Below are 9433 nucleotides of genomic sequence, written 5' to 3'. Positions count from 1 at the left end.
AAGTAAGGAGGAATAAAGCCAAACCTCCTGAGTCAACGCAGGGGAAATTTTAGGCAAAGCAGGTCTCTCATATGGATAATATTGATAGCCCTCATTTTGCTCAATTTCTCCTTATTTCCAAGATTTTTATATCTGTTATGTTTTTATTCTTCAATGACTCATCCTTTTCTTCTTGTTCTGTATGTGTGATCATGTTCTAGCCATCTGTTACTTGGAATTCTTCTCTTTTTTCTCCACTATGGTAGTCACAGCCAAAGAAATGTCATCTCTTCTTAGGGCAGTTGTACTATTTACCCTTTTTAAGCATCAAAATTTTAATTATTTTTACCTCTTTGGGAGGAACATCCATTAAATGTCATTACTCTTAGGATATGTACCAGTTCCTGGGGTGAGAGAGATAGATTCATCAGACCTGGCCTGAATCCATGCATGGGTGAGGCAGACAAATCTTGATGATGGAAGAGGCCAGGGTGGGAAGTCAAGGCTGTACTTGGACTTCTGGATGAGGTAGGAGAATCCTATCTTGCCTTTGCAAGGCAGGAGGAGGGATGTCTAGGTAAAAGCCTACAACAGGGCAGGTTGAAGAGTAGACAAGCTTTCTTCCCAATTTTAGCCTTGGGATCAGGGGAGACCCTTGCACTAGGGTATGCCCAAATGATATAGGAGAGACCCCCCCACACACACTCAGTCTTTCTTTTAGATGGTGAGTGAGCCATCAGATTGCCCCTGGAATGTCTTCTTAAGCACTGTAGAAAGTTAGATCACTAGAATTCGAGGAGAAAGATCCTTATTTTTTACTGTACTATCCTACAGCTTGGTCAGAATGTTGCTTGCCAGGCCAAGAAAGGAGGTCAAGTTGGGGAACTATAAATTATAATACTATCCACCAATTAGACCTGTTTAGCAGAAGAAAGAAAATGTGGCAGAGTGGCTTATATTCAATTATTCTTTAGCCTCTAAAGTCACCCTGAGTGGATGTTTCAGTGTCCCATTGACCCTCCTTAATTGGCTTCTCTGAGATGATTCTCCTCACCTTGTCTGTGTGGGGAGGGAACCCGCCTTGGGGCCTCAACAGGGAGAGAGCACAACCCACAGAGTGTCCCCTTCATGTTCCTTCTTCTTTAAAAGAAAATAGGGACAGGGAAGGAAAGAAAAGAGGAGTGACAACAGCTTCAGTTATGTCACGCACTAAAATAAGAGTTGTGCCTAACTCAAAAAAGACCATGGCCAAATACATGTGAGCACACTCTGGTTTATGAACGATTGTTTTATGTGTGCTTGTACATCTATTTGTTCAGTTATACTAATGACAAGTAAAAATGCCTACAGCTGTTTTATTTGAGCTCAATAATTTCTTTTTGCCTTTTTTTTTTTTTTTTTGTCTTTTTGAGACAGGGTCTCACTATGCAGTTCAGGCTGGCCTTGAGCTCACTTTGTATCCCAGGCTGGCCGTAAGCTCACAACAATCCTCCTGCCTCAGTCTCCTGAGTGATGGGATTACAGGCGGGCTCCACCATGCCCAGCTCTTCTTTTTGCTTTTTAAAAGGTTTCCATGGAAAACTGTTTATATAGGTTAAAATATTTATGGTTACAATTTAAATTGGATTATAGATGAAAATAAATATCTTTAGAATTAAGGACGTGCTTCCATTCAGCCAATCAAAATGATATCAAGACTGGCTTTGGGAATGCAATGCTTGTTGTTGTCTGTGTATGACAACTTGGGACTTTCATTGATCAAAAATAATACATTAATTATTATGATACAACTTATACTGGCTTATAGATAAAATAAGCGTCATTAAAGTTAAGGACACACTTCAACCCAGATTGCCAGCCAATCAAAACAATGTCAGGATTGGTTTTGTGACTGCAGTGCCTACTGTCTGTGTATAATAACTTGAAAGACTTTCACTGGTCAAAATGAATGTGTTAATTATTATGATCCAGTTCTCATAGATCATCTGAAAAATTTGTTAAGGTATCTAAATGTGGGCCCGTTAAGCTTGAGAAAACTGCTAGGCAAGATTCCCTTTGGTGAACAAAGGAACAACTGTCTGGAAATAATTATTCCAGTTTTTATTCACGAATGGGATCCCCAATAATTTTCACAGCCTTATGTGAGGTACACCTCAATGAACATTCTTATGTGAGGCACACCCAATGAACATTGCTAAATATGTTATTGTAACACATTTACATTGGTTATCATCCAAGAGTTAAGTTCTCTACGGGTAAAACAATAATGTTTTCTTATTAAAAGATGCTCTTGGTACAAAACTAAATTAAGAGATAAACAGTTCCACATAGCTGTGACACTCATTATTGCTGATTTCATGGTATAATAAGTATATTCATGTTTTCTGGGTGCAGAAGTCTTCAAAGATACAAAACTAGAAGATGTTGCATTATACTGATAGCCTCCAGGCTAGGGTTATTTATAGTAATGAGGTTTCTTCTAGACTAAGATATCTGCTTTTCTCTTGTGTTACAGCTGTTTGTGATGTGGTGCATGTCAATCCAAGGTGAGAACACCAGCCAAATGATATTTTTCTTCAAATCTTACATGATGTGCCTGTTATTCATGTGTCACTACACTTAGAGATGCTCAGACACTGAACAGTCCAGACAATGTCACACTAAAAATTAAATGACACTCTATGAAAAGATAATAAATTAGGTAAAAGTTCTTTATGTCATTCAATATCTTGTAATTAGATAGAGATAACTGAGTAAAGAGGTATTCCATGCTAGGGTAGACATTTAAATGTGTTTCAAAGATAATAATGTCATCATGCTAAAATGCTATGTGGCCATTGATCTCAAGTTTTCTATTTTTTTTTTTTTTTCTGGTACTGGGAATGGAACTCATGACCTCGTGCTTGCCAGGCAGGCGCTGTGCCGCTGAGCTAAATCCCCAGCCCCGATCTCAAGTTTTCTCTATAAATTTTATAATTGCTGTCTGTTAATGTTCTGCAGAGATTCAACTTCTAAAACAACCAGGATTGGTAAGAAAATAACAATTCTTTGGCTATACTTTATATTTCAAAGTGCTTAATATTCAGCTGAGATTATCATAGTTAAACTCCATGTTCCCACTTCAATACTGGTGCAACTGACTTTTTGGGTGTTCAACAACTAAGGCTTAGAGCTAAAAGTTAAAAAGGTAACTGGGCTTAAAGGATAGCAAATATTTTGGCCCTGACCCTCTAAGTTCAACAAGGTCCCAGGACCTGAGGGAATCTCTCTACAGAATCCTACAACTTTAGTGAGTCACCCAACCTCCTGAACAAGGTTGGCACCCAGAGGACAGGAGTCAACCAATACATGATGTGCCAAAGAGTAAGGTCACTATAGAAAAAAAAACAACTCCCATTCTTCCAAGGAGAGCAATGTGGTTTAGCACAGAATGTAATCCATCCTGGTGGCTGACACTGACAGAGGAGCTAAGAGGCTCTGCTCTTAGTTTCAAAAGTAATGTGTAAGGAGCCTTAACTAACTTTGATAGCAGAAGGCAAAAATTTTGGTTGACACAGTTCTCACTTTAACTTAGTCTTGAATGCCCAGCAGAAAAATATAACCAAAAAAATATAAGAGTAGTATCAATATAGGCTAGACATAGAAAGGGGCTCCAATCACTGCCTGCTGCTGGCAGTTTCTACTTGTAGACAGGTTTAGGAGCCAGCTGGCTACAAGTGCTATTCCAATCCCTTAAGAACAGTATCTGATATGGCTCCTTTCCCAAACTGCCTTTCCATTCTAGTGCTCATACTTTGGTCACACATGCCTTAATCTCTTAGTAAAGTTTGTTCTTGCCTAGAGGCTGCCAAACCCCAAGTGATCATGCAGATGAAACTCACAGTAAAGGTGCCAGACTCCCTCTTCCTCTGAGGCCTATCAGACAACCCTTCCTGCTAAAGGTTCCCACCCACTACCCCCTAACAAGGACCTCACTCAATATGAAGAAGCCAGATTGGTTGTAAGCCAGATTGGTCATTGCTACCCATTTACCCAAAAACAGTTGGATGGATGTCTCAGAGAGGGGAATGTAGGGGCAAGCAGTCATAGGCAGGAAAAAGGATAAGTGCAGGCAATAAGGCAGAGCTAGTGCATATGGTGCACTGCTCAACACCAGAGTGTCATTAGCAGGACTAGACCTTGCCTGGCTCCCCTGGAATTGTGTAGTGTAGAAGTCCTGAAGCAGGTACATTATATTTCAGCACTGGTCACTGTCACATGTGTGATGGGAACTGTCTCATATGCAAAGTGAACCTATAGTATTGACTTAATCTGAAAGTGTAGGCAGGTTGTGGGATCTGAAAATCTGTTTTTACTTGTATCTCCCAGAACTCCTACTACTCCTGCTCAACTCCAAAAGCTTCCTGGCCTTCTTATTTCACCCTTCCTATCTCTTCCCTCTCTGCAGTATGATAAAGCAGAGGCCTCAGGTGACAAATCAGTAGGTGATAGGCAGAATGCTGAGCAGGTGGGATGCTAACATAGTCATCATGGTTACAGAGATAGCTCATAGTTCTAGGGATTTTAGCAGCATCATTCTTCTGGGTAGCTCACAGTGCTAACATCCTGATGGAATTAGAAAATGACACATGGATTTGTTCCCTAGTTTATTCCAGGAGAAACTGAAGTCACAAAGGAAAAGTGACTCACTTAGGGTCATATGGCTATTTGGTAGCAGAGTCTTTTACTTTAGTGCATTTCTGGCCAGACAATTGCTACCTCTATTGGCAAACCTCACATCCCCATGTGAGGAGACTGTGTCAGTCAGGGCCCAGCTAGAAGACAGAAATCACACAGCAACTTGAACAGGGAGAATTCAGTACGTAAAGAAGTACTAGCCTGGTGTGGTGGCACATGCTTGTAATAGCCACACCCTGGGATGCTGAGGCAGGAGGATTGCAAGTTCGTGCCCTGCTCAGACAACTTAGCTAGAAGTTGTCTCCAAAAAATTAAAATTAAAATTGATACAGGGCCAGTGATGTTCTTAGTACTTGGGGAGGGTATCCACTCTCACAGGGGTAGCAGCTAAAGGAATTTTGACTAGTGACTGACAAAGCAGTGGGGCTAGAGAGCAACCACTACCCTGAGGACTGAGACAGAGCACTCACAGGAGGAACACATGTGGAACAGGGCTCCCTCCAGGTGTGGAGAGCACAGCTCTACTGCAGAAGTTGAATGTGGAGCTCATGGGCAGTGGGGAGCCCTGTGTGGTGTTGTGCCACCAGGACCTTCTGAGAAGCAGCAGCTCCCCAGGGTTCCTGGGTGTCTGCCCATGGAGAGATGCCTTGTGCTGCCAGCTGCTGTGTGCCGTGGAAACTCCGCATATAGCAGGAGACTTGGGGAGGGGAGCAGCCCAGAAGCTGGAAGGGAGACCCCTTCCCCACCAGTCCCCTCTGGAACTCTCTTGTGGGAAAGCTTAATGCTGGGCCAGCTGGCAAAGCAGGGGTGTTCAGGGCCTAGCTCCACTATCACAACTGAATCACTAGCACAGGGAAAAGAGAACTCAGAGTCCCTGAAGAATATTTTAATATTATTTAGTTGCTTTCAGTTAGCAAAGCTTTTCCAGAAGGAAAAGTCTGCAGGCACAGGGAGGAGGCCAAGGGACCAGAAATTCAGCAAGGTAACCACGAAAGTGACACATGTTTTCATCCAGGGAATGCTCTTGGGGAATATAGGAACCTATACCAAATTTTCTTTTTCCTTTCCAGTACTGGGACAGAATCCAGAGAATGATGAGCTACATCCCCAGTCTTTATTATTCTTAAATTTTGGGGCAGGTTCTGGCTGAGTTTGCAGGCTGGCCTTGAACTTGAACTTGCCTCCTGAGCAGCTGAGATTATAGGCATGAACCACCGTGCCGGGGCATTTGTTGTACTTCTCAACTGAAGTATAATTTAAGAATAGTGCAGTAAGGGGCACTAATATTAAGGGTGTATTTGAAATTTTTGCATATTCATCAACTTATTTGAGGAACACCCAGATCAAAAAAGCATATTCTAGCAGGGAACTCTCACCCCTAGTTTAGCACAGAATTTACTGCTACTTCAACCCCTAGCACCATAAATTAGTTTGCCTGGTTCTGAATTTTATATACAGGGAATTTTATAGAATCTACTCTTCTGTGTCTGGGTTTTTTGTTATTGTCGTTGCTCATCATTATATCTGTGAGATCCATTCCTGTTATAGTGAGAGTAGCGTCAGAATAGTGTTTAAGCACAAGAGAAACAGAAAGACAAATTCCTGTTGATGCTTGCTAGAATGTTTCCTATGAAGAAACGTCTGGTAATGAGCACATCTATACACCTACTCTCCATGAGGTAGATTTGGGAATACCTTTCTGGATCATGAGATCCATCCATCTCTTTTCTGTAAAGGGAGAAATCTGAATCACCTGGAAGGTGGGCTGGGCAGGCTGCAAGGCATTTGTTTCACTGCTGAGTGTGGAATCAGCAGAGTGAGTGTGGAAAGGAGGACATCAGAGAGCAGATCGAGCCTTCAATAAGCAGGGTTTAGTTGGAGCAAAAGGGGTTACAGTCCGCAACAGGCTGGCCCTGTGCAGAGACTAGGCAAGGTCTTAGGGCAGACCTTGGGGGCAGGTGACTGTGACTTAGAGGTGATCATGAGACAGACCACTGGGCAACTTACTTGTGTCAAGAATCAGTTAGTAGGTGGAGTGAATAGGGGCTTGGCACCCAGGGCTGCAGTGGGCCAGCAGGTGATGCAGGGAATTTTGCTAATGAATTACTGGAAGGATTTTGGAAGATTGCATGGAACCTAAGGCTAGGAAGGGTAGGTGACCTCGGGAAATTTTGGGGACTGTAAAGGCAGGCATCAAGCTTCTTTCTCTTATTTTATTTTGCTTTTGTTTTTGTTCTCTCTCTCTCTCTCTCTCTCTCTCTCTCTCTCTCTCTCTCTCTCTGTGTGTGTGTGTGTGTGTGTGTGTGTCTGTGTGTGTGTACTCTCACTCTCCCCTACCACTCTCCTTCCCTCCCTTAAGAAATCTGACCACAGCCATCCTGGCCAGAGACCTCTCTAAAATGCCCCTTCCAAACCATTCCCTCCTATCACAAACTGATCAGGCTTGCAACCTGTCAGATAAGTGGACAGTGAAGGTTTAAATAAAAGAGACCAGTGGTATGATTTTAGGGCTCTAGGAGGATTAAAACTCTCTAGCAGAATGTGAGATTCTCTGGGGGCTGAGACAAACAACTGTGGGGGGCGGGGTTGTATTCATTTGACTTTCAAACAAAGGAAGGGAATACTGAAGAAAGCTCAGGAAATAGAGCAGGACCTTGTGAGTCAGTACAAAGACTTCCCCAAGTAGTAAATTATGCTAATTAGGAGAAATATCTTATCTCCAGGTTGACATTCACAGCAGGAGAGCAGCTATAGTCTATATCTAGTTAACTGGGGTTGGAGCCAGGTGTCCTCAGCTGTGGCCTTGTATTGTCTTTTGAGGCTTCACGGCATCCCAGGTCACTACAGGCCTCAGTTGGGACCAGTGATTCATAGTTCATTTACTATGAATCCACTGTTCATCTCCAGACAAGGGGCCTAGGCCTGGGACAGATTCACAAGTAAATATAGAAAGCCAATTGATTAATTTTAAGTCCTGCTCAGAGCCATTTCATAGTGGTCTCCATCACCCTCCCTCCATAGATGCACATGGGGATTCATAACACTATCAGCCCTGCTACTGATAGCAGCCATTACTCCCTGTGCTTTCCCAAGGCTTGTCCTTGGGCAGTCATTATCACTTGTACTCTCTCAAGCCTTATTCTTGTCAGGTAGCCACACCTCCCTTTCACTGAATTCCTTTCTCCTCAAGACCCTACAAAAGACCCCATAGCCTGTACAAGAGCAGGTGATCTGGTCTCTAGTGCCAGAGCAATCACTCTCAGGTTTGTTCTGCAATAAATCTGTCATGTTGAGCTCATACCTCTGTCTTTTCCTTTTTCCTAACACTCTCCCTCTAAGGTATCTCTGATATTCTCTCTGCCTAAAGCTTTGTCTCAGCCTTATTCTCTGAAAACCCAGGTGTAGGGAACAGCTGAAGCTGGAAATACTTTGGTCTTGAGAAAAACATCTTGCCTGAGACAATTTCAGTCATTAGTTGCTAGGCAACCCTGTGTCTCATGATACCAACTTAGCAAAATTATAAAGAAATGTCCCTATTGTTATTATGCAGTCCTTTTTTCCCATCTGGAAAAAGGCCACTACACCTGACCTCAGCTTTCGTCTCTTGTCTATTTTCTAAATCCCCTCACTGTTTTTCCCCAGGATCACTGGTCAAAGTGATATCAAAACTGGTTTTCTCAGAGGGCATTAAAAATTTTTAGATAATTAAACAAAAATCCCTCAGGGTGGGGAGAGATTATTGGACAGGACTCCAATTGGTGAATAGAGGAGTGGCCAATCTTTGCTCATTAATAAGGAACTGCCAATGATCTCCATAGTCTTTTGGGAGACACCCTTAATAATTTGGTCATTGGTCAAAAGATAAAGTTTTCTAGAAAAAAATAAATAAGGTTTTCTCACAAAATATGTTCTTGGTACAAAACTAAATCAAGGTGCTGGGGATTTAGTTCAGCGGCACAGCGCCTGCCTGGCAACTGTGAGGTTGTGAGTTTGATTTCCGGTACTGGAAAAAAACCAAAACCAAAAAAACAAAACAAAACAAAACTAAACTAAATTAAGAAACAAAGGTTTTCACCTATGTATGACAATTCATTATTGCTAATCTCAAGGTATATTAAGTGTATGCATGACTCCAGTTGTGCAGGTCTTCTGAAATGTAAACAAGGATTGCTTATTGTGGTAAGACTTTCTTTCAGATTCAGACCTCTGCCTTTAACAAGAACCTTATGTGATGTTTATCCCATTAAAAGACAACAAATTAGGTAAAATCTTCTTATGTATTAGACAGAGATGATTGGTTGAAAGGGTAATGCTATGTCAAAATGCAAAATTAAGCATGTTACAAAATGTCAACATGATTATCATGCTGCAGTAGTATGTATGGTTTTGATCTCTAAATTTTTGTGTAAAAATATATAACTGTTGTCAACATTCTATAAGGATATAAATACTACAATATCCTTGGTTGTTAGATAATAATGGTTCCATTCTATGTTCTAAGGCATTTGATATTCAGATAAGATAGTAGTATTAAGCTTACTGCCTCCATTACAATGTAATGTCATTAATCTTCTCTTCTAGATGTTTAACAACTGAGGTTTGGAGACCAAAAAATTAGAGAGATAGATGGGCCTTAATAGGAGGATAGTCAATATTTCAGCCCTAGCCCTCCATTCTCTGTCTGATGACCCAAGACAGAGAATCTTTGCTGGAGGACATTTTATAGATTATCTTTCAATATATTACCTTTGTGAGACTTTGAGCCTGACCAAGCCAT

The sequence above is a fragment of the Chinchilla lanigera genome, unplaced genomic scaffold (assembly GCF_000276665.1).
Source record: "Chinchilla lanigera isolate Chin_1 unplaced genomic scaffold, ChiLan1.0 scaffold00019, whole genome shotgun sequence".
In the NCBI taxonomy this organism is placed as follows: Eukaryota; Metazoa; Chordata; class Mammalia; order Rodentia; family Chinchillidae; genus Chinchilla; species Chinchilla lanigera.
This window is presented reverse-complemented; position numbering follows the sequence as displayed.